The following is a 27194-nucleotide window of genomic DNA, read 5'->3' on the forward strand; positions in this document are numbered from 1 at the left end:
GTTCCAGTCCTGATCAAGCCAGATTTCTCGCTGGAATTTTTACGTGCCTCATCTCCTTTTTGTTCTGTCGTCACCAATGCGCACGATTACTAAAAAAAATATTTCACAATCATTTGTTTGTCGCCTATTTAAAGAAATATTTGTTTACGGGAAACTGCATTGATGAGACGCTGGTGCTTCAAACTAGGATATTTCCTGACTTCATGGATTGTTTTGACGTTACTCAAATTCAAGTTAATTCCTACTCTAAACAAAGCATTAAGGGAAAAGACCCGATTATCGTCCCCTCTCCCAATACCGTCTCCCATGGTATTGGCGTTGTAACGTGCTGCCAACTACAGAAAACAGGCAGAACTATTTGAACGTGGCCTGTTTAGTATGCAGTGAGAGAGCAAAGGTTGCTGTGTGCACGCTAGCGATTATGTTGTGGAAAATAAGTGTTTTGCTGTTTCCAAAAGTTTAGGAGTGCTGTATTCATTACCACCGCACCACAGAAAGGTAGGTATTTCACTTTACCTTAATCTAATACATCAAAATAAAGGTTGTAAAGTATAGTTAAATGTATTTGATTGGTCGTTTCTCTTACCACTTCAGGCTCAATCACGACGCCATAGTGCTTATAGGATAGATCCGAATATCGTCCCCTTATGTGGGCTAAATACCGTCCCCGGGACGATATTAGGCTCCCAGTTACATTGAGCTTTCATCGTTTCAGATGCCTCCTGGTCCTACAAAACGAAGAAAACAGTGGGGTAAAAAAGATATGGTTCGAGCCGTGGAAGAAGTTCGCAAGAAAGATATGGTCTGAAGAAAGAACAGAAAGAAGAACATCAAATATCCAAGTTCGTGATCGGAAGATGAGGAAGAACCTGAACTTGTTAGCACAGATGATGACGACAGCGATGACGATTATCCAGACGGAGAAGAGGATTATGAAGACAGGAAAGATGATGCAGTGTGCTTGTATCGTGATGGTTTATTTTCTGCCGACAGGAATGATGAAAAATGGGTGCAATGCTCAACTTGTAAAAAGTGGTGCCACGAAGACTGTGCTGGAGGACAGAAGCCACCTATTCACTTCACCTGTTCAGTTTGCTTAAGTGCCTAGATAAACGTTTGCTTTTTTTTCAGTCCAACGTCCATCAGCTTAAGTTTTTCTCATTATGGTCGCAGGGGACGATATTGGGCAACCCATTCCTTACTTTCGTGCATTTGAGCACTTTTAAGAAACTTTTTTTCGCAGGTATTTTGCATATTATTTATATACAGCCCACATATATAAGAAATATATATAATATTCTACTGAATCGTGTTGTTTTCCATTTTTGCACTTAGCTATTTCAACTGAAATTTTTGTGTTTTAAAAAAAGGGACGATATTCGGGTCCTTTCCTTACATAAAAAACGTTTCATTGGATATAATATGGTTTATATATCTTCGACTTTCTGCCACTTTTGGCTAATTGCGAAGATGAGGATGAGGGATGAAATTGATGAAGGAACACGCCCAAATAAAGGTAGTCAGACAATTGCGATGAACGCAGTTAGAAGTGAAAGGGCGGGTGGACAATTGTGATGACATTTTAAATCTTCTATCAAATTGAAGGGTGACTTAACACCCCATACAATACCTCTTACAAGAGAATTATATGAAATATTCATATTTTCGACTGGGAATTTGGTTCAATCAAGTTTTTGATCATGGGCTAAAGCAAACAGATCACCTTTTGAAGTGGCCCGTTTCCTCATAATGTGCGAATACACTTCCCACAACTCTCTTCGATTATAATGTCACGCTTCTTCGTTTCCTGACCTTCTAGATTAAGTTCCATCCGCATGTACTGGATGTTGGTGTCTTCTGCTTGGCTCTTGAGGCAGGCCAGAACTTCATGAAGTTTTGGATGCGGTCTTCCAAGCTACCTATTTATTCCAACCTTCTACAGCATTATTAGTTCTGTAGCGCCATTGGTTAGTTAGGTTAGGTCCTAATTGTCGTAGATTACAAATAACACCCATACCTAGCCCGAGATTCGAGCCCGGGGCCTCTGCCGTGTGCTAACCACTACGCCAGAAGGTCGGCTACACGAAAAATGTGTTCAAATATTTTTCAAAAATAGTTCATATGCGCTATTCGTTAAATTATGGAATGAAATCATCAAGTGCAAAATATGAATTAATATGAAACAGCGTCAAAATACAATGAAAAGTAAACGAGAGAATTATGATAGAGAATGTTACTGAATATAGTTAAAAATTGTCACTTCGTTAGGTAAAATAATAGTTTGATATTGAACACATCTAGTTTTGGGATTCTTCAAACACCAGACTTAACTTTGTTTACTAGTTCAGTCTCTTTATGTACAGGTGAAAGAGTCCATCCTATTTTTTTTCTTTTTTTCTTTTTGTGTTATTTACTAATTACTAATTAATAATTACTATCATTACATATATATATATATATATATATATATATATCATCGTTTATATATAAGGTGAAGCTCATACCTTTTTCCTTGGTTATTTTCTTGGTTATCATGTGTAAGTTCTAACCAGTGATGTGCGTCTACGCGTAAACAACAATAGTCTACATTCTACACGTAGACAATTTTATACCCGTAGATGACGTAATCTACGTAAACAACATGGCGAAAGGTGATAACTTAGCAAAGGGCGCCGTGGAAGTAAAACAAAATTATACTACATATCAGTTGCTGATGTGTGAAGAGAACTTTTCATACTCTTTCCTCCAAATTCGAACAATTTCTCACGTAGGAAAAAACCTAAGATAGGAAATATTCTAATGTTTTATGGGAGAAAGACTAATTTTGCCTCACGACTGCCATCTGTTGTTGTTTTTTGCATACAATTTATCTTCTTCCATAGTTGGTAATAGAAGAGAAGAGAAATTTTGTTGTAAATAGGATTCTTTTCAGTTTGTTAGGAACCAATATAGTTGAAAATGTCACTTTCTTTTCATGAAACCCTTGAAAATTAATTTTAATGCACTTTAGATTGTCTACGTAGTCTATGTAAACTACAATCCAATGTAATCTACGCGTAGACAAAGCATGTAGACGTAAACTTACAGTCTACGGTACATCACTGGTTCTAACCCAAACTGTCAGGTTAATACTTTATACTTCTTTTTCATATCTAATCTTATATTCATTTTTATATTACTGTAACACATATTATCATACTATTGTACCTTATGAATTCTGCTGATTGCATATTTTGTGTACCAAACAGTGTTATAATACAAGACACTGTAAGTGGGCATTTGCCTGTAGTGTCATGTCTTTAAATAAATAAATAAATAAATAAATACAACTTCAGGCTAAGGAACGACATGTACTTCAGGCTAAGGAACAAAAATCTCTGATTTTTTTTGTTACAGGCAGGGTAAGAAATCATAGACGACGTGGGGAGGGGGGGGGGGGTAGAGAAAAATCCTAATCCATACACACGTGCACGCAAATATGTGTGTGTATGTCTATATATATATATATAATATTAAATCTAAAATAAATCACCAAATATTTAAAAATACATTGTTATTAAATACACATAAAGGAATTAATTTGTTTCTTTTATATATATCATATATTTATAAAGTAGCAAACTAATTCCTTTACTAACTGGTTAAAGATGTCAATTAGTGTCAATTTAGTAATAATATCTGATATAGTTGTTTTTTTTTAGATTTTGCTTTATATTAATATAAATATTTATATTTGTCTTGCACTCGTATTGCTTTTATTTGAAGTCAAAACTAATTCCTCATCTTTTGTTGTCGTAACAATACACTCTCCCCTCCCCCTCCGGAAGATTTTGGTCGAGGGATTTTTGAAACCAAGATTGTTGTTGTTGATGGTGGTGGGGGAATTCTCCTGTCCCCCAAGATTTTTCACCTTGGTTATAGGCCCCGCGTATATTGTAAGTCCCAGTTCCGCACCCATCTAGGGTCGGCCGGCCCTGACTGAAACTTCCACGTTCAATTCAGCTGCAAGAAATGGGAGTTGACAGCTCAAAGCTCGTCCAATTTGGTCTGTCACTCTTGCGAATCCAGGTTGCCCCGAAAGATTGAATATTTATCGTGAGAAAATTTGTAAACAAGAAAAAAATCTCCACACTTTCCCGTTCAGCAGGTAGAAGAAATTTGCACGCTCCTCATATTATCCGAGCGAACATGCTAATCGCATCGGAATGCCCAACCCTGCCCCACTTGCTACGTAAGCAGTGCGTCAGGTAGAATGCGTCACGAATTCCAGTTACGGGATGGAAGGACTCAGATGCAGTGGCTTGTTTTTCCCCTCGCGAGAAACATGACACAATCGCCGCAACCAGATCTTCTTTTGTTTCCGAGTCTCGCATGTTATAAAGCATGTCCTCGTGGATCACGAAGGCTTGATAGTCAGTGTCGCCAACCAATCAGGAATTTCCCAGGAGGGAAATTCTGTTGAAAAATTTCCCTCGGTATGAAGACATGGTGTGTCAAGGGTATTTTCACAAGGTTTTTTTTCACAAGTTATTCGCGACGATGAGTCTGAAGGGTGATTAAAGGGGCGGAATTAAAAAAAAAAACAGATGGGCTCAAACATTGAGTTTTAAGTTCGCCAGAAAAATAATCAAATAAATAATCCCTAACAATGCATCCTTACTTTTTTAAAAATAAAAAATCTGCTCGTCGTATTTACTGATTTCAATGAGCAATTCATCACGAATCAGGATAACAATACGACAAAAGGGTGGGGGCTCGGGCTCCACTGGCCGAAATAAGTTGGCGCTAATGGATGAGGGCTGACTACTAAAAAAATATATACGTAACAACCCCTTTCGAAAATCCTAGGTACGCCACTGACCCCACAGAGAATTTCACTCTGTACGCCTACACGCCAGAGACTCGTTAGTATGCAAGAATGCAGTCCAGGTTGTATTACGTGGAAGTTAGATTGACATTTGGGTGTTTTCAGAGGGGTCACCTTACACCCCGTGTTCTCCTGAGGAATTTTGGGGGTAAAAAGTGCCCCCAAAACCATAGGCCACGAAGCAATGGTGACACTACAAAGAGGATTGGGTAGGAAACCCCTCTACTCGACCAGACCGTCCCCGAAGAGAGGGAAAAGAAGATTAAAAATAAGTGAAATTTTACATCAAAGACGCATTTTTACGTAATTATGGGCATATTTAATGTAACTGCCCCCTCAAAATACCCCTCCATTTCTACATAATTTGCAGGTTCCTTAGACAGAATCCACATTTTTGCGCAACTATAGCGCAGTGATCTTACAGTGACGGGGAAAAAATCCATATGAAACGGGATTTTTGCGAGCTCATGGGAAATTATTTGAGCACAGGAACACTGCGAGCTGTTTGCCTTTCGATTGCGGTTTCTCGCCTCCCACAGATCGTCATTTGTTTTCCCCACCGTTTTCTTGTTGTTAGCGGGTGATTCATACACCGAGGACGCAGTGAAAAGATTATAACGTCGATCGAGAGTGTAGTGATGGGATGTCACTGGTTCCGCTAGTGGCGCCTCACTTTCGGCCTGAAACTCCAGAAAAGTGTTGGAAGAGCAAAGATTTATCAATTCCCGCGCCGGAGAAATGTCCTTGCGTGTGCCGATTGAAATTAGGACGACAAATGTGTGGTTTTGTGTTATCTGAGTGTGGCAGGAGGTGATCAACGGAAAAGCAATACCAGCTAATTAAAATATTTTCAAGGCAAGAAAAAGGACTGGCCTGAAAGTAGGTGAAACAAAAGGTAAGACTCAAAAAGTTCCATATATTTTGCTTCATTACAAAACTTCTAATCGATTATCTTTAGAGTGTGTATTTATGCTGACAGTTTCGTTGACACTGACTGAACCTGCGACAACGCAAATGAACACGGTCATGTACAATTTGATGCTCTACAGATGATCAAGAGGAGTGCATAAAGGTTGGTCAATCAATGGTAGAGCGCGGGCAATGGTTGACAAAGTGAGAAACTTCAGAACATATCTAAACGCTGGATCCTGGGAATTAACTTAACGGATTAGGGGGGGGGGGGGCAGGAGGCAACTGGACATGTCTAAAACTAAAGAGTAAATTATTGAGTGAATATAATGGCGAGATATGATGCGAAAAACTCTAGGCCATCCCTTTCCAGAAGAGACTGAACTTTAAAATTCCGAAGCTTTTGAAAAGTCGAGATAATAGCAAAAACTTTGGTGTTCTTTGCTGTTAATTAAATTTGTATTAGTCGTTTCGAAAAATGTACAAATATCACGATGCAGGTAGCTTTTGTAACCTTATATATTTACCTTGGTTTTTGGAAAGGTGAAGAGAAAAATTGAAGAGGCAGAAAAAAGGATTGATTTATTTATGTTATTTTACTTCGCTTTTCTGCCACTTTTGGCTAAGCGCGAAGATGAAGATGGATGGTGATAACATGAGATGGATGAAGGGACAATCACAAGCATAACGAGCCATACAAAGAATTATACGCCAGAGCCTCGTTAGTCTTCAAAATGCAGTCCATGTTATAGGTGTGTTTCACCTACGTCACAAACTGTTGCATTGTGGGATGGAGCAGCCATGATTGAGGCCGGTTCTTGTAAGCATACGGAATTCAAGCGGGCGGTCGGGAGATTTGACCCTTGTTTACGATTGTAGTACATTGTGCAGTATTCATTCGGTTGTTTAACAAGAACTCACGTTTATCCTCCAATTTTCCGAGAAAGAACAGAAGGTGCGTTTCACGTTACGGAACTCGATAATTGTTGATCAGAATATTGGCGAGAAAAAATCGTGCCAACATTAAGGAACAAAGCAAACGTTACAGACTGTGGAGTGAACATTTCCTCTCAGGTAAGTTCATATATCATCTTTCTCTGTGACTTTTAGTACAAATGGATCGAGCTGGTGTGTTTAATCATACTTGCAAATAGTGTTTCTTTGTTTTTGTTTGGTAGAAATATGCTGATACTTCCGATAAATTTGACGATAAAATTGATAACATTCAAAATTAAATTCATCTTGATAATTTTTTTTGTACTTGATTATTTATATGTCGTTCGTTGACACAAACTGTTATTAATTTTTAACCGATCCATGAGAAAAGGTGCCGGTAGCAGGAACATGATGCATCAAAGTATCCCAAATTGATTGATTGATTTGGTTTATTTTACTTCGCTTTTCTGCCAGTTTTGGCTAATCGTGAAGACGAGGCTGAGTATATGATGGAAGTGATTAAGGGACACTCACAAAGAACACTCATGCCCAGACCGGGATTTGAACCCGGGACCCCTGGCATCGTAGCGCGCTGTGTTAACCACACCGCCACGGAGGCCGACATATCCAAAATTGTTAAAGCAAGGAGTGAAATTACTGTTTTGGAGCAACTCAACGTTTTAAATTACGACGCTTGAACCTTAAAGGGAAACAGAGACGATAATGGCTGAGCCTTGGAAATCTTAGTTAATCTGTATTGGATGTAAATTTTTCAAGCAGAATCCGAACCACTAATAAATACAAAAACTAATTGATTCCAGGTAGCTGGGTCAAGTAACACACGTGAACTAGAGTTGGCCAAAGGTTTAGGCCCCTTTTCATTTCGTTATCGTCCAGTTCATATGGATCTACACAGCAAAACTTCACCTTTTCTCCAGATCTTTTTCTATCAACTCCATAAAGAGCTTGAACACGAAAAATAACCGCCATATCCAGATAGCACAACATTGTCATTAATTGCATGCAATGTTACCGAAATTTTACACAGTACTTACAACAAACGTACAGTTGGCGCAGGTGTAACGAACACTGCGTGGTGAGTGTTTCCTTGCAGATGACAAACCACTCGGCCGCAAACATGGCGGCGGTGCGAATTCTGACGTCACATGAAACCCACCTATACTACGTGGTAGGGAGACTGATATTTCGATGTCTTCACAAAGGGCAACCCTAGACACAAGTAGAGAAACAATGGTCGAAAAAGCTAAATAAACATGGAGGGATGTGGGAACGGAAAACGAGTGAGTACAGCTTACAGGCTATGTGGTGATGTCCTCTGTATGGCCTACGAAGAGTACAGTGAGAGCAGTGGCGTCGCTAAAATAAGGCCAGGGGCCACCGCCCCACCAAAAGCTACTTCACCGTTCAGAGTTTTCTGCAAACACATGACTTAATATACGAGTATAATTGCAGTATTATTATTATAAAGTTTCGAATTTCTGATGGGTTTTGTATACTCCCATCTCCCAATCTAGACCCACTTGCCCCTCCTCCTTCTAATTCTTTTGTTCTGTCGTCGCTACTGAGTGAAAAAGCCCATGTGGGGAGAACAAAACTTATGACTGTTTCAGAAGTTGCAAACAAAATAAAGGAGAGATATGAGTCAGTACACGTCCTTGTTTCTTCAAGCAGCATTAGTCAAATTAGCTGATTCACTCTTTACACACCTCATACATTGAAGTTTAGAACATCGGTAATTTAAACAAAATTCCAAGGTAGTGTATGCACAGTGGGATCCATGGGATCCATGAGTATTACCGTGCAAATTGTCCATGACTATTTTCATTAATTTTTATCTTACATCCTACGTGTTTTTAAGCGATGGATTTTTATGTATGCTGGTGCAGAAGTTGTCAAAAGCATGTTTTGAGTTTTCTTTTATTTCTTGAAGCTCATTGGGTGAAATAAAATGCATAAACATGGTGATGGACAATTTGCACGGTAGTACTCATGGATCCCACTGTACACAGCAACGACTAGCACAGCGTGCTATGACGCCAGGGATCACGGGTTCGAATCCCGACGGGTATGGGTGTTCTTTGCAAGTGTTCCTTCATCAGTTGCATCATGTCATCATTTATCCTCATCGTCGCAATTAGCCAAAAGTGGCAGAAAATCGACAATAAATAGGGCTGAGCCTATACCACTTTAAACAGATACTTGAAAATTGCAATAATTAAAATTTGTGCATCAATCATATGCGTCAATTTACGAAGAAATTAGCTTTAGAATATTCAAAAATTACATCAGAATATTAAAATAGTTATTATGTAATCACAAAATATGGTTTTTGGTGAAAAATTGGTGCAAAATAAAAAAAGTTTGGATTTTGAATAATTTTCAGGATACGAGGGTCACTATTTATATTTTGAGCCTTGGCAACACTGATTGAAGTTAGGCGCGATTTGACGTTTGCACGGAATCGTCTGGCATTATTGACCATAACGTACTTCAAATGTTTTGTCAATAGCTTCATTTGTGTTGTTTATGTTGCCTTGGAGATTGCGCGACAACAATAAAATGGAATTAACTCGTGAACATTTTCGTGCGATGATTTTTTACGATTTTCGACGTGGATTATCAAGACAAGAGTGCATCGATCAACTTACTTCCACATTTGGCGATGAAGCCCCATCCTTTGCCACAGTGAAACGCTGGTATAACGAATTTAATCGTGGCCGTCATTCGCTCACCGACGAGATTCGCGAAGGTCGTCCAAAATCAGTTGTTGTTCAAGAAAACATTGATGCTGAGCAAAACCTAATACTGCAAGATCGTCATGTGACATACTATGAGATTGAGGCAACCATAGGCATTAGTTCCACCAGCATATATAAAATATTACATGATCATTTAGCTGTGAGAAAGGTATGTTCTCGTTGGATCCCACACAATTTGACAAAAACTCAAAAAGACGCTCGCGTCAATTGGTGCAAACAAATGCTCAATAAATACAATCGTGGTGCTTCAAAAGACGTATATAAGATTGTAACAGGTGACGAATCATGGACATATGCATATGAGCCGGAACGTAAACAGCAGTCGACTGTATGGGTGTTTCAAGATGAACCCAATCCAACAAAAGTTGTTCGCGCTCGAAGCACATCGAAACAAATGGTCGCCTGTTTTTTCGGGAAAACTGGTCATGTGGCAACTGTGCCTTTAGAGGAACGTAGAACGGTCAACTCTGAATGGTACACAACAATTTGTTTGCCAGAGGTCTTCGGTCAAATACGGAAAACAAACAAACAAACAAACGCCGTCGGATCATTCTTCATCAAGACAATGCCAGCTGTCACACATCTCGTCTAACAACCGACTTTATGAACAGTCAAAAAATCGAATTGATGGGTCATCCGCCATACAGTCCTGATTTGGCACCCAATGACTTCTTCTTGTTCCCGAATGTCAAGAATAAATTGCGTGGACAACGATTTTCGTCGGCGGAAGACGCCGTTGATGCGTTCAAAAACCAAATTATGGAGGTATCTCAAGAAGATTGGAAAAACTGCTTTGACAAATGGTTCGAACGAATGCAAAAGTGTATTGACCATAAAGGAGAATACTTCGAAAAACAATAAAGCAGTTTTCAATGCCAAATTCCTGTTTTTTCATTGTTAGGCTCAAAATATAAATAGTGACCCTCGTAAATATACTCAGCGAAAGTAACGCCCAGCATTTTTGCGGATCCCGTGAAACACCAATATGCCGGGAAAAGTATCGGATGGTATTGGTAGATGAAATTAGGTGCAATGGTGATTACTAGACCTCGAATTTTAGGTTTTTAACCTATTTTTTCGTTTCCAGGTATGTAAGCGTTTTCGTTATTTTATAGTACCTAAAAAACCTATTTTGCTTGTTAGAACCTATTTTTGGTATATGTGCCTAAATGAAGCCTTTTTAAAGGTTTTTAAATATATTTTTAAATGTTTTACAGGATTTTTATGTCACACAGAGGCATTTGTTTTGTTTTATCACAAACAAATTCAATGACGAACTTGTTTGAAACATACTCTCTGTCGATTTCCCTTCCTCCAAGTCCATGGTGATTTTTCAAAGCTCTAAACAAAGCAAAGTATCTGGTGCCACTGTTACCAGTACAATCCAAAGTGGTCTGATCTGTGTGGTCTTGCTCACTTTCGCGTCACTTCGGTGCTTTGTGGCATTCACGCCTTGCAAACTAACATTTCAGCATTGAAGTTTGCACCACTGACTATGTTTTTGTTGAAATATTATTCTCAGCATATAAGATGATCCTCGAAGACAAAATCGCGGAGTTTGACTGTGGATAACATGAAACAAGATTGTTGCCTAACTATACGACGAGGAGTGGAGTTAATAGCAAATTTCCAATGGTAAGTTCTGCCATTGCCGTAGGGTTAGGCAACGCACATAACGTCATGCAAGATAGTGTATATTTCAGGATATAGGTGTCCCATTTTCATTGCCGGTGACTATACCTATTTGGCATTTTTCAGGAATTTTGAACTATTTTAAGCTTTTTTGAACCTACTTCACGATTTTTCGAGCATAACGTAAGATTTTTAGGACCTATTTTAGGATTTTTAGAACTTATTGTAGGATTTTTAGAACATATTTTAGGATTTTTAGAACCTATTTTAGGATTTTTAGAACCTATTTTAGGATTTTTAGAGCCTATTTTAGGATTTTTAGAACCTATTTTAGGATTTTTAGAGCCTATTTTAGGATTTTTAGAACCTATTTTAGGATTTTTAGAGCCTATTTTAGGATTTTTAGAACCTATTTTAGGATTTTTAGAACATATTTTAGGATTTTTAGAACCTATTTTAGGATTTTTAGAACCTATTTTAGGATTTTTAGAACCTATTTTAGGATTTTAGAGCCTATTTTAGGATTTTTAGAACCTATTTTAGGATTTTTAGAGCCTATTTTAGGATTTTTAGAACCTATTTTAGGATTTTTACAACCTATTTTAGGATTTTAGAGCCTATTTTAGGAACCTAAAAGTACACGTTTTAGAACCAAAAATTCCGAGGTCTTGTGATGACTACCGATACCACTTTCGACGCTTGAGAATTGTAACGATTTTTTTCAATTTTTTTGTTTAAAACATGTATTATATGTTTTAAACAGTGTGTTAAACAAGAACCGAAAAAACCCCTGTTTTAAACATATAAAACGTTTAAAACACAATGCCAAGAATATTTATTTTCTAAGAATAATGATTAATAAGGAATCTGTTAATCATCCAAGGAAGGACTATGTTCCTAGTTCCTAGTTCAAGTAAACGCTTAACTAACTTCTTAAAATACATATTTTTGTTAGTCTTAAATCACGCTTGTAGACTGTTCGAGAAGCTTCAACTAATTCACAGTTGCCAGGCCCTACTGAGTCCACGTGGTAGCTAATGTTTTCTTTTCTTTTTTTTTAAAAAAAAATACATTCTATCGTGAATGCAACTAAATATTGACATTAACAGTGTGAAACAAAACTCATTCATCCACATAGTATTCAATTATAAAAATGTTTTAAACACTTGAAAAAAAAACAGGTCTTTTAAACGTGGCCCACGAGCAGTGATGTGCCGTAGACTATAAGTTTACGTCTACATGCGTTGTCTACACGTAATCTACGCGTAGATTACATTGGGTTGTATTTACATAGACTACGTAGACAATCTAAAGTGCATTAAAATTAATTTTCAAGGGTTTTTCATGAAAGGAAAGTGACATTTTCAACTATATTGGTTCCTAACGAAATGAAAAGAATAATATTTACAACAAAATTTCTCTTCTCTTCTATCATCAACTATGGAAGAAGATAAATAGTATGCAAAAAACAACAACAGATGGCAGTCGTGAGGCAAGAGTGGCCTTTTTCCCATAAAACACTAGAATATTTCCTATATTAGGTTTCTTCCTAGGTGCGAAATTGTTCAAATTTGAAAGAAAGAGTATGAAGTTCTCCACACGCATCAGCAACTGATATTTTTTATTCAGAAAAAAATATACACTAAAACGTAACGTTTCCACCCTCTAACAGGGTCTTCTTCAGACGAAGATTCACAATAATTTTACAAATTTATTTCACAAAATTATTGTGAATCTTTGTCTGAAGAAGACCCTGTTAGAGGGTATATTTTTTTCTACAATAAATTGTGCCTTGGTCAGCATTTGAATGTTCTATTTTCATTGGAAAAAAACATTAGTAGTTGTAATAGTAATAATAATAACAATAATATTAATAAAAATGTATATGACCCTGCCCCGTGAAAAACAATCTTGGGGGCTTGACTTTGATCTTAGACTGCGTGAATCATAGACTGTAACAGGTAACGCAATGTACTGTAATTGTATGTTCTTTTAACCCAAAATGATGACTTGCACTGATTGGACACCTGAAGGCACGTTTCTTCAGACCCCTCGACTCGAGTGCTTTACTTGTAAAATGAACATGCAATCAGAAAGGAATGCGTTTGCTTTATACGCGTGTACAGCCCGCTATTCCAACGGAACGAGACGCAGCACTGGTGCGGACATGGAGGGGCTCAAAAATCTCAAGTGGAAGTTTGAGTCGGCAACATTGTTTTCCAGTAGGTGTCATTCTTTTTTCAATGTTCTGAAGCGACTATCTATTTTATGGACGTCCACAGGATTTTGTTTCCAGGAAGAGGGTGAACGTTGTCCATTTTCTCTCATAATAGTGTTGCCCCTCAAAGCAATTCTTTAGTTTGAAGTTATCAGGTTCCCTCAACGTCCTTCTAATCATTAGGGAGACAAATTTATGGTAAATAAAAACTGAGGAGAGTGGTAAATAAAATGTTAGATCAGCGGTATATACCAGCGGTGGAAAAAAAATTGGTACACACTTTTTCATTATGAGAGGAAACAACATACAAGAGAGCTATAAATTGATAAACTACTTCATTTTTATATACTGTACACATACACAAGTACTTAGCTGTCCAACCAAAAAGAAAACATCAACACAAAATCACTTCATTTCTAAATTCCATATCTCAAGTGATTTATTCATTGTATGTATTAAAGGATTCCCTTGCTGTCCAACAAATAAAATAATCACTACTACACATACACAAACACATGTTGAAAATCACATGATGATAAACAAAATTCATTCATGACTGAACACAAATGACACCATTGTTTCCCTTGACGTGCGGGAACAGACTAATCTTATCGCTGCTACAGCTAGCAAGTTCAATGAAAGGAAGTTGAGTAGACATTCGGGGGAAGAAAGGAATGCAGCTTGACAGGGAGCGAAATTTTCGAACTGAGATTATGTGCATGGGAAATCCCAATTATCCTGATGTGATCGAAGATAAAACGTTCTTCAGCTGCAAGTGGTAGGAAACTTTAGGCAAACGTTTCGTTACAATTCGACAGTTTGCGCACACAACCTCGATTGCCTGTTTTTGCGTGTTTTCTACTTAATTTGATGATATTTCACGGTTATTTCGCGAAAAAGCGTTCATTTCGTGGAAAAGCACACATTTCGCATTACTTCGCGAATAAAACTCATGCATGTTTCATCATTGGGGGTGTAGTTACGTGCAGAATGTTCCAAATTGCATGTTTTTTTTTCACATTTTGCGATTTAGCGCATCGCGAAAATTCAATGTCCCTACTAATCATTAACATAAATTACTGTGACTGAAATGAAATTTACAGCGTGTCCCGCTTATAGCCTACGAATAATAAAAGAAAAAAATCACAACTTTTTTATTTACCAATATTTTTTGTCCAAACTTTGTACAAACATGGAACAACTCAGAAATTGTTTTTACAAAATCAAGAAAACCAGCGCACTTCCACATGTGAACCGTTAGTTGCATGGCAAATGTCAAACCGGTTGTCATCCTCAAGCCACACGTTTTGAAGCATGTGCGGGGTAATGTTGCTTACTGCAACCACAATTCTTTCACGCAAGTCTTGCAAATCTCTAACCGGTGTACAGTAAACTTTGTCCTTAACACACCCCCACAACAAAAAATCACGCACAGTGAGGTCTGGTGACCGTGGGGGCCATTCAATAAAATTCGAACCTCTTCCTATCCATTATCCATTGAAATGCTCGTCCAGGAAGTCTCTAACGAGATTTGAGAAATGAACCGGTTTCGCGTAACTGTTTTTCCCATTTCTTTATTAAAATGTACGATGGAACTACTTCTTTAGCACCCAAACCATAACGTGCACGAAATCGTCTCTGCACAAGTGTCACAGACTTCACTTCAGACAATGTTAAAACACAAAGCACCTTTTCTTGTGGTGACCACATGACGAATGGCTACTGAGGAACTGATAATATCAGTTTTCAAGACATTCTGGATACTGCGCATGCGCAACTACCACTGAATGTGTTGCTAAAAAGAAATTCTGAGTCATTCTTTAAAATGAAACAACAATCACATCATTCTGACAGTTTGTTTAGAAGTTATGAATTTTTCTTTTATTATACGTATAAGCGGGACACGCTGTATCTACATGTGAAAGGTATAATTCTAGGTTAACATCAATTTTCCTTTGGGGAGGGGAGGGGGAGGTTCCCTTGTTCCCCTTGGAACTGGCGCTACGACGCCAGATGTCCCGGTCTGTTCATGAGTGTTCTTCCTCAGTGTCCCTCATCAATTTCATATCATCACTCATCCCCATCTTCGCGATTATTAAAAAGTGGCAGAAATGCAGAATGAAATAAACCAAATCTTCGTCTTCTCAGTGCGATGACTATGCAATTCGGACAAAACAATGTAAAAGGCCCAACGCCATGGGCGTCGCCAGAAATTTTCCTAGGGTGGGGGGGGGGTTCGAATCGAAGATGTCGAGGACACCCCCTTCCCTCAAAAATATTGTGATACAGACCAGTGGCATATGCAGAAGTTTGTCAAAGGGGGTTCGTTTTTACAATCATTGCATTATCGGTATTTTAAATTGTTATTATTATTATTATATTTTTATTATTACTACCAACAGCAGCAAACGCAGTAGTATAAGCTTCATTTCTAGTCTGTGCTTCAGAACGTGTGAAAGTTACAAATTAACAGAGTTTCAGTGTTGCATATAATGAAATTTGGTACGACCAAATTCGATATCTCAAGACCATTTTTAAACAATGATGCAAAATGAGGTTTCCAGGCGGGGTCGACCCCCCCCCCCCTGCCGACGCCCATGTCCAACGCGATTCCAAGATATCCGGGAACCATTCCCAACTGGGAACAAGTCACGTTCCTCGCTAGCGAATGCCCACGCGTCACTCGGAACGGACGACGACTGCGGCGAAATGAATGTCGAGTTTGATGTCGAGAGTCCCCAATCGCAGAAATTCCTAGGAACTCCAACTCTGGGTCAGCCACTTTTGGTCAATCCTGAACGCGATGACGTCATCGCCACGGTGATTAATATGCAGCGAGCGGTGCGATGCGATTCCGCACTTATCTACAACTGCTCGCTCGAGCGATATTTCCCGTTTAGCGGGATGCAGAGGTAATTGTTCATTTTAACACCCAACAACTGTTGTCCTCCCACAAAGACTTAACGCAATTAATGCTAAAAAGTGGAGTTATTTCGTCGTGGGCGGTAGAGGGGAGTTGACACCATCCTTCTGGGAATTGTCATTGTTCATTTCATTGCTGGAAAAAAGCAAGGAAATTGATACTCAAAGGGCGCATCCAGGAACGTTTAACGTTGGAGCAAAGCGAGGTTTAATAATATTTCTAACTCGGGGCAAGCCGACCTGTTGGGTGAGAATGATTCAAGGCAAGACCTTAATAAATCTTTTCCTGCCCCCCCCTTCAAATAGGCAATAGTTAGGCTGGAGAGTTCATACGAACTAACCGATCTCTAACCCTTGATTCAACAAAACGAGATTTCTATGTTGAACGTGTTTCATAGCATTTTCTGGATGCAGAGTTGAGTAGAAGGGAGGAACGGGTGATAGCAATTCATTGATTGATTTAGTGTTTTAAGTCTACTGTATGCACAATAAGGCTAATCGGGAGTGGACCTACAGTTTAAAGTGAGATCCGAACCACTATATGCCTCCACCGGGTATCGAACCCTGGACCCCTTGATTACAAGGCGACGACACTACCACTGCGCCATCGGGGAAGCACCATGTGATAACAATTGACAATCGTATCGCCATCAATGCTTTTCACACTGAACCTCAAACTTGACTGCAGGGCTACGAAAGTTAATGTGACATTAAGTGAGATGTAATATGTGTACCCTTCCATGCATGCAACTGTTACCATAGAATAACGCAGAATTGAATAAGCTAAATTTTGATGTAACTCGATTTTATGTAGGTGTGATGGATAATTTTTAATTGGAGTACAAACTCGAGTATCTATAATTTTTTAATGTGACTATATACGAACTCGAGATAAATTTGGTCCAAATTATCGTCTTGAATTATAATTTTTAAAAGATTGTTTTTTAAATGTTCCAAAATGGAAACAGTGGAGCTAAATGGGTTAAGTATTAATTAGATATTGCAAATGTATTAAAGATCTATATCCGTCGCATGTACATCAATCATATTTAATATTTCCTGTCTTCTCCTTAACTTCCATGCTCACAGGCCAATTTCCGAGTCTTCAGATAAGTGGGAATCCAGTAAGGCCAGTCTCACACCGGATTCGACACAACGTGACACGACACGGCAAGACGAGTCAATTTGTTGGCTAAAATCTGATAGTAGATTTCGTCCATGTACGCGTAGGTCTAGGTCTGTCTTTTATAATTTGGCTGATAGTAGATTTCGTCCATGTACGCGTAGGTCTAGGTCTGTCTTTTATAATTTGGCTGATAGTAGATTTCGTCCATGTACGCGTAGGTCTAGGTCTGTCTTTTATAATTTGGCTGATAGTAGATTTCGTCCATGTACGCGTAGGTCTAGGTCTGTCTTTTATAATTTGGCTGATAGTAGATTTCGTCCATGTACGCGTAGGTCTAGGTCTGTCTTTTATAATTTGGCTGATAGTAGATTTCGTCCATGTACGCGTAGGTCTAGGTCTGTCTTTTATAATTTGGCTGATAGTAGATTTCGTCCATGTACGCGTAGGTCTAGGTCTGTCTTTTATAATTTGGCTGATAGTAGATTTCGTCCATGTACGCGTAGGTCTAGGTCTGTCTTTTATAATTTGGCTGATAGTAGATTTCGTCCATGTACGCGTAGGTCTAGGTCTGTCTTTTATAATTTGGCTGATAGTAGATTTCGTCCATGTACGCGTAGGTCTAGGTCTGTCTTTTATAATTTGGCTGATAGTAGATTTCGTCCATGTACGCGTAGGACTAGGTCTGTCTTTTATAATTTGGCTGATAGTAGATTTCGTCCATGTACGTGTAGGTCTAGGTCTGTCTTTTATAATTTGGGAAGGGGGTATGCATAAGCATAATAGTTTACATCAGAATCAATGTGAATGTAGAATTAATGTATCAATTAATATGTTGTGAATTGAATTCTAGCAAATAATTGGTTAGAAAATGCGAAACCATTTAATGTACTACGTTTAATTGCTGGCTTCAAGTTGCCTTCGTCTCCGGTCTGGGATTGGAAGTCTGTTCCTGAAGTGAATGGACTGGCGCATGCGCAGATAGTTTTGTCGCAAGCTGCTCCACGCAAGACCGAATTCCACGGGCCTTCGTTGTTTTGTCGCAAACCGTCCCAACCTGTCACAAGATGACTCGAGTCTTAGGCTCTGTCCGAAAGGTCCAAAGTACAGACTTGAAGTATGGTCTTGCCGGAAGTGACGTCACCTAGTGCAGTTCGAAAGCGCCAAGAACAGAAGTACGCAAGTGCACAGCTCGCAGTACAGATGGTTGCTGACTAGGTCACGTGATTTCCGCACTCGTTGTTAATTTGTTTAAAATCACGGAGGTAGAAAGCCAGGAACACAGGTTAAATATACGTTATGGGCCAGCAAGTTGTTGATTAAAGTTCTTCTAATGTGTGGAAATGTATGTGTACGAACATTTGAAAATGCTATGTAATTTCTATGGTGAAAAACAAGAGTTTAAAACGCGTGGAAAACACGTGTACTCTGTTTTATCTACTGATCGTATTTGGCGCTGCAGTCGAAGTGCAATTCCAAAGACTTTCGCTTTCAGTCCACCGCACTCCAAGACCATACTCGGAGGATGCTCGCTTCAAGTACGGTCTTGCACCTTTCGGACACGCCCAGTGTGTGTGTGGCCTCTCATAAGGGACTATGGTAAAATCTTCCCTGAGACGGTTTGGGACAAGAATGACTCGTCGTGTCGGATCCGGCGTGCCTAAGAACAAATGCAAAGAATCAAGTGGCCAATGGGAAAACAAAGAACCATCTAGACAGATGGGGCCCTTACAGACAACACCTACGACTGAAGTTAAGGAATTATTGATCCCAAATGAGTATCTGCGTCATTTCATCGCCGGCAAACTGACAGGAAGCCTTTAACACTTGTGGTTTCCAGGTCAACCGAGTTAGTCGCTCGTTACACAATCTTCCCGCTGTCCGTCAGCCCTTTGGAAACTGGAAGCAAGAGGGCCGGCCCTAGGACAATGAGCCTTCGAGGTTAGGTCTGACAGGTAAGGAGCGTCCTGACGTGCGTGACGTCAACAATCCACGGCGCCGTCGAAAGCATTTACGCACGTACGCGTCAACAATGCTCGTTACGACTAATTGCTTTCACACAACAAGCCCACAAGGTTCAAGACTTCATTAACGATTTCTCTGAAGCCTTTCTTCCCCCCTAAATGTGTGTGGGTGCTTCACAAAAGCAGGCACTCTTCAATTTAGTTTATTATTGTTAGTCCGTTCATTGCAAGAATTATTCAAATATTGTACTAATGGTTACACACACACACACACACACACCTTTTTTCGTTACAATAAAATATCATTAGTTTTATTCCCGCCTAGAAAAGAGGCCGTTACGGCGTACCGTTGCGTACCACCAGAAGAAAAAAACTGTATACATGCACCCATACACGAGGGAAAGTCAGAAAGTAAGGTTCGATCTGCTTCTTGACTGTGGAGAAATTTAGATTTTGATTGGTAGATGGCAGCGCTGGCAACCCTGGAACGCATCGCTTCACGACGGGATATGACGTCACAAATGCAATCAAATGTTGTGGGTGGTTGCCAGCATCCAGGCGGCAAAACGCTCTTTTTTGAACGGCTGTAGCGTCGAATCGACGCACCAACTAGAAAAATGTTACCGAGAAAAGTTGTTTGTTTTGATGTCCTCTATACGAATCTATGGTCCGTGGGCGCCATTAAAATGACACCCTGTATATTAATTACTAATTAGGAACATAACTTTCTGACTTCCCCTCGTATATATACAGGGTAATGGGGCTGTTCATTGCCAAACTTTTCCGCTAGAGGCGCCACCCCTGTTGTGTCCCTAAAGCATTTCGTTCGTCGTCTGGTTGCCCTAAGCTTTACATTGGAGCGCGATAGGATGGCTATTCAAACGTTATTTTCAACGAAGTTAAGAATTTGCCGTATAAATCGATAACAAAAATGTGTTTAGCAAACCTTTAAGATTATGTAGCAAGTCATACGTTTCCGAAAATTACATTCTCCTGATCCTAAGAATTAATATATTAAAGCGCAACGGCAGGGCAGCTCAGAAGGGTTAAATATAGTATGTTTATGCACAAAGAGCACTAAACTTGACGCTATTTTGGTCCTTTTTAGCTGCCATGGGTCTATAATACAAAAATTTAGATCTTTACACTACGCTTTTATGTTTCCTCTTATTGCGACTTGCGAGTATGTGTAATTCAACGGCGGAGTAGGAATCGGAAAAATTTACAATATTACAAAGAAAAATATGTATTAAGTGAGTAAGCGCACGATATTTATTATTATACACTATGCCCTATCCGATAACTTTATATTAACATATGTTTTCTTTGTATTAAGCAGACATTTCCCCCCGTATTTTCGTCCTTTCTTGTTTTGGGTTGTTGCAATTTTAAAATTATAATTCCTGTAAATAAGAAAGGCCTAGAGGTTGCGAGATATGAAACAGAATATAAAATATTTTTTCTAATAACTATTTTTCTCGATAAATGTGTACGTATAAGATAGAGAACCATATTTACTAGGCATGAGGAAAAGTATGATATCACGTAAAAAAAAGAAGTCAGTTATTAATAACAACTATAAAAATAAAAGTACAGTCGCGTGGAATTATTATGTATTATTCTTTACCAGATTCACAAAAGAAAACACTTAAATTGTGAAAATTGCTAGTGACGTAAACAAATGCTGTGCAAATTTTAAGGCTTTTTTGAGTTCCGATATCTTTTCAGTTATTGACGATCGTCTTATTAAAATTCTTAGTTTCACAGCACTCATTATTTATCTATCATGTAAACTTGCAATTTAATGTAATAGCAGCACGTTCAGAATCAAATTCCCCATGTATTTGAATGGGAGAACAATTGCCCATAAAAAGCGTGGGGCACAACAGGGGTGCTGCCACCTATAATAGTTTGCTTTGACCAGGCCCATTATAAATGATTCATCGGCTTTTAAAGTGAAATATTTCCAAAACTATTAATATAACATGTGTGTACTGATCATGAAACGAAAGAACACATCTGAAAGTTTAATTTCTCATATTTGTAACCTTGGCGCCTGCCGACAGACAAACCTAGTTTCCAAAATGGCGTATATGCAGCAGAAAGCATTCTGTGTTTTGGAATATGAGAAGTGTTTACCGTTGTTACCGTGCAGAGTGCATTCCGGAGACAGTTTGCAACTGCATCGCCAGGTCACCAAAGCATTCTGCCGTGGCGTCGACAGTTTAAGGAAACTGGTTGCCTGTGTAAATGCCTGGATTGGGCGATGTGCTGGATGACTTAGCGCTTCTCCCATGGCCTCCTAGATCTCTCGACCTAACGGTTTGTGATTATTTCCTTTGGGAGCATGTGAAAGACACAGTGTATGTGCCTCCACTACCAACAACTTTGGTGCAGCTGAAGGATCGCATAACAGCTGCATTTACGACCATTAGTAGGGATATGCTAGATCCCGTGTGAGGCGAACTAGAATATCACATAGATGTGTGTCGTATGACGAAAGGAAGCCACATTGAACATTTGTGAAAGGATGTCTGAAACTTGGAAAGTTTCTGTTTATTTTCATGTATCATTCTTTATTGTATGTGTTATATATTTTTTAATGCAGCCCTTTCATACCCGATGAATCATTTATAATTACTCTATATATACTACATGCATTTCTGTACACAACTGTATAAAATGGAAAACAATAATAAAAATTGTTTGGTGGGTCTAGTAGAAATTACCCTAAGGATATAATAATTGATTGATTGGTCTGAGCTATTTTACTTCGCTTTTTGTGCCACTTGTGGCTAATTTGCGAAGATGGGGATGAGTGATGATATGATGAAATTGATGAATGGATACTCACAAACATCCATGCCCAGGCCGGGATTCGAACCCGGGACCCCTGGCGTCGTAGCGCGATGTGCTAACCACTCCGCCACTGGGGCCGGCTAAGGATATAATAATGATGATGAGCATGATAATAATTGGCGTATACTAGTCATAAATGTTGGAATTCATTACTGTTCTTATTATTTTATAACAGTTTATGCATGATAATAACAAATAGCCAAGACTTATCAACAGCCTGACCCCCCCCTTCCCCACAAAAAATTCTGACGACGCTCACGGGGGATGGAACAGTGATGAACATCAGGGTGAATGCCACATGACACCTTGCCCCGGAAGCGTAATTATAAACCCTATAGTGCTGCAGAACCTCCAGCGATATGTGGCTTCTGATTGGCTCTCATTCCGGAAGTTAATCCAGTGTTCCCTCAAACTAACGCTAGATGGCAGGGTCAAAATTAACAACGTTGATTTAAGAGATCCATCTCAACAAGATAAGAAAGCCCTTCAAACTGAGATCAATTTTGAGCACATTTTTTATAAATTAAGGTTTTGAAAGACAGAAATTCAGAACTCTTCTAGAAGTTAATGGTTTTCTTATTTAAAGTCACATCATTGCAAACATTGTAACTACTTATGCATATATTTTCTATGTCACGTCCATGGTTAGTTTATACAGAAATATATTTATTTAGTATATATGAAGATTCCAAGATATGAAATTTCTCCTTTAATGCAGTAATCACTTCGTAGAAGCTACAAGCACTTTCAGAGATATCAACATTATTATTCATGATGGCTTCATATTGATTTTTATCACCTGAAAACGATTCAAAAACATTTTTAACATTTTTTTCATACAAATGTATATTTCTTAATATAATTTCGACAATTTGATTACAAATTTTATTTCTAAATAATCGCGAGTCTGATCTTTCCATACTTATCCTGTAAACAGACAAACAAGGAACGACGGACAAGGAACATAAACTCTTCCGGTGCGCACAGCCAATAAGACAGCGTTAAGTACAGTCTTAGAAAAAACTACCTGGGCCACGGGACGTAGAATTTCGTAACGTCTTAAAGCCTGTTGTTTATGCAACCCAAATAACAAAATATTCGCTTAAGTTTGACTGGTGATTCTGAGTTCTCGGGAAGGATTGAGCTTTGATAGCATGAGTCACATGACTCGTGTCCCAGCCACAACAAACAGCTGGGTGCTACGATGCCTCCAGAAGAAAATTTCAGGAACTGGTTTCTTGACAAGAGCTACTCGTAAGGAAATACTATTCTTTCAAGTGATATTAGAGTCATTGTCAAGAGGTTCGCTGAAATGATGGTTCTCATCACAGACCACATGCCACACGTTAATTGTTTAAGTCCAGTTCATGCACTGGACCTACAGATTAAAATGGGATCCGAACCAAATGCCTCTCTATTTGGTATTGAATTCGGAAGCCTTTCATTACATGGCGAAGACGTTACCACTACGACATCAGAGAGGCAATGGAACCCCTTGAGAAAGAGATAAGCGAAAATTGCTACGTGACAAACCATATTTGCCCGTAAATTTTAAAAATAAGACAATATTTTGTACTGACAGTTTCGAACCGTGGGAGAGGCATATATTTTTTTGTACCATCGTCCATTTCACGAGTTTATAATTCTTCCTCACCGACACGAGTAACGCGAGTGGTAGAAGAAAAGCGAAGTAAAATAACTGAAACAGAAATAAAAGGAAAAAGCGAAATAAATTTTATTCATAATATTCTGCAGTCACTTGAGTTGTATTCACGGGATGCTATCCTTAAAGAAAGCCGTGGTCTCTTCCTTGTCTTTTTCGCTTTCTTTGTGCTCTTGCTTCCCCCGTCACGATTGGTCTAAAACTAATTAATGCGACGTTAATTAAACAATCCAAACAACGAAACAATGCACAATCAACTGCACAAAACAACATTCCAAATGTTTTCGAATCGGAAAACAATTGAGATGCTGTAAAATGACTTAAGATGCAGTAATAAAGTGGGAATTCGGTACCGTATAGAATTAAATCGGTAGAGATGTTCGATTTGATTGGATGTTTGTTATTTAGATTTGCTATTTTTTCACTTTTGGCAAATAGCGACGATGAAGATGAGTGATGCTATGATGAAATTGATGAAGGGACACTTACCAAGGACACCCACGCCCAAGTCGAGATTCTAACCAGGGACCCATGGCATCGTAGCGCGCTGTGCTAACCACTCCTCCATGGAGTGGACATTATAGCATATTTTGTGTGCTCAATTGGGATCAATCAATGGAATGAATAGGCATATTATATGATTAATAAATTCATATCATAATACCACGTCATATTATTCGGCACGAAGTAACATCAGAGACATTCAATCTTGCATTTTTGCCTTTCAACTAATTCTTTGAATTCAGGTTAATCACAACAATAAGATAAATTATGAAGCAAATGATAGTGAATGTGGGATATTATTACGAATTACCTGACAGAAAAAACATTAAGCAGGCTCGGTGGTCAAGCTCATTAAGTGATTGACATTCGATATCGTCGCCAAAGTTCCCGGGTTTGAGTACCGTCCTTGTCGGGGGTGTTTGACTATTTCGTCATCAATTTCATGTAATGGTCACTCGTCCTTATCGTCGCGATCATCGAACAGGGAATAAAAATTATAAAAATAAATACGATGGAAGAGTACTTATTTCATCTCTCACGAAATCTCCTACAAAACCGGAATATATAAAATACATGTATATTCATTCACATACATTTTCGATTTCTATATTTAACTAATCGAGACCGAGAACGGGAGAGCAATTTTCAATTCGACAAACCGAGAGACGGAGAAACTGTCAAGTCTCGTTTCTTCTTGGCACCTCCGTAATCGAGTTGTTCTGTTTGTCATTGGCTTTGTATTGGCAATTATTGTCATTATTCTTCCCCTGCAGGTAAACCATAACGATGAATTATGATGAAATGAAGCAGATAAAAGGGCAAGAACAAGAAAGTCATGCCTGTTCGGGACTCCAACCCAGAACCTTATGTAACGAGATTTGAAATTCTGGAGAAGGCGTCCGTGTTTCGCTTGGTTTTCTCTTTCCTCTACTTCTCTTATATTATCATACATGTATAATAAAAATGGATCTGATACGATATGTTGCGATTCATAATTGTGCTGGTTAGATGCTACAGATGTGAACTCCAAACTGCAATATATTATTCCCTTGTGTTTCGTATGTGGTTGAACATGAAATTTTCTTACACTGTGACAATTTCTTTCTTAGTTTTGGTTTGGTGCACAGATATGCTAATCTGGACTCGACCTTCAGTTTAAAGTGGGATACTAACCACTATGTGCATCCACCGTGTATCAAACCCGGGATCCACTGATTACAAGGCGACGACGTTATCACTACGCCATCGAGGAGGCCCCATGACAAAATGTTATTCACTCGATCTCTACCATAATTTATTTCAGCATTTACATTTTCGATTTCTTCTTCTTTTTTCCTTTTGTTAACTACTCTTATACAACTCTTTTTGCGTCTTCGAATTTCTTCTTGTTTCAGGAAAAAATAATACATGCAGGCTGTATAAAAATCTCCCGTTCAAATAGATAAAACGTTCACTCTCGAGAACTAATTTACATGTTTATCACTAACGTAACCATTAGGAAGGAAACTATTGAAATGTTAACTGATATAACTGCAGATGAAACAATACTTACAGCCACTAACGAAATATCTATTCTCGTGTAGCCTCACAGACAACAAGTATATGGTGAGTCATTCACTCTTGCTGACTACGGGCGAAGGTCACTGAACTAAAGGGTGGTGGCAAGCAAGCAGGCTTCTGCTCTACCAAAGAAGAGGTCACGTGTTCCAGTTATCAATGGCGTACGAAATAAGGAGGAACACAGCTATCTGCCGTATGTTTTGGTCCCGTCATTGCACGTAGAACACTTTATCGTCGTGGCCTTGAAGTTCCCTCAGGGCACTCCTACGTAGAGGCTTCTCAGCTAGAAGGATATCTTCCCCATTGAGTGGAGGAAAAGTGGGTGCGTATAGAGGTCCTTCAACTTTCGTATTCTTTTTCATTTCAGAACCCGTGCTGTATCGTCGACTTAATCCAATCTATCCGATGTAGGTTTTAGGTTCTGTTTCTGTTCGGTTATTTCACGTTGTCTTCCTGCTTATGTTATTCGCGACGAAGGTTCTGGATTCGATAATCTGGACAATAACGGGATTGTGTTAGTTGCTTGATTTGGTGTCTTAAGTCCACTTTATGTCCTGTTAGGCTAATCGTGAATGGACCTACAGTTTAAAGGGGGATCCGAACCACTATGTTATTCCACCGAGTATCGAACCCGGGATCCCTTAATTACAAGGCGCCCACGATCCCACTGCGCCATCGGGGATTGTGTTCGAAACGAATGAATCAAATTTGAGTGATATGATATGCAACCATTGGAAGACTATTGAAAGAAAAGCTATGGGAACCTGCCAGTTTTTCTACTGCAGACAGGAAACCATAAACATGGAAGAGAAGCTTATATTCTATGAAACCTGACGCTATGTGCTCGAATACTGGCTAAATATAATCCATAGAGGCATAGCAACGTTAAACAACCTCTTATATGATACATATAGGTTTAAAAATGTCGAAATACAAAGATTGTGTGCGCCTCACTGATGGCGTAGTGCTAAGGCCTTGTAATCAAGGGGTCTGGGGTACGATACCAGGTGATCGCACATAGTGGTTCGGATCCCACTTTAAACTGTATGCACTTCAGATTAGTCTATCTGTGCCGGTGACTCAGTTGGTAACGCGTCTGACTACCATGCTATAGGCCCCGGGTTCGATTCCCGGCCGGTTCAAGCCTGGGAACTTTTCTAACGTTCGAAGCGGCCCCAGCGCCCACCCAGCGTCGAATGACATGGGTACCTGGGGGAAACCCTGGGGGTAAAGGCGGTCAGGGGCGTGATGCTGATC

At 39.0% G+C, this 27194-nt stretch overlaps 1 protein-coding gene across 2 annotated transcripts in view; it reads left to right on the forward strand.

Moving 5' to 3' along the window:
• Nucleotides 1-5498: 5498 nt before the first annotated feature.
• LOC145981546 (metabotropic glutamate receptor 3-like) overlaps nucleotides 5499-27194 on the forward strand; it is an 89945-nt gene continuing 68249 nt past the window's right edge. For both annotated transcript variants that reach the window (XM_083114855.1, XM_083114856.1), the window contains exon 1: nucleotides 5499-5762. The gene's annotated coding sequence lies outside the window, so the exon portion shown is untranslated. The remainder of the gene's footprint in view (nucleotides 5763-27194) is intronic.

The sequence above is a fragment of the Lepisma saccharinum genome, chromosome 29, assembly GCF_977018435.1.
Source record: "Lepisma saccharinum chromosome 29, izLepSacc3.1, whole genome shotgun sequence".
NCBI classification, from domain to species: domain Eukaryota; kingdom Metazoa; phylum Arthropoda; class Insecta; order Zygentoma; family Lepismatidae; genus Lepisma; species Lepisma saccharinum.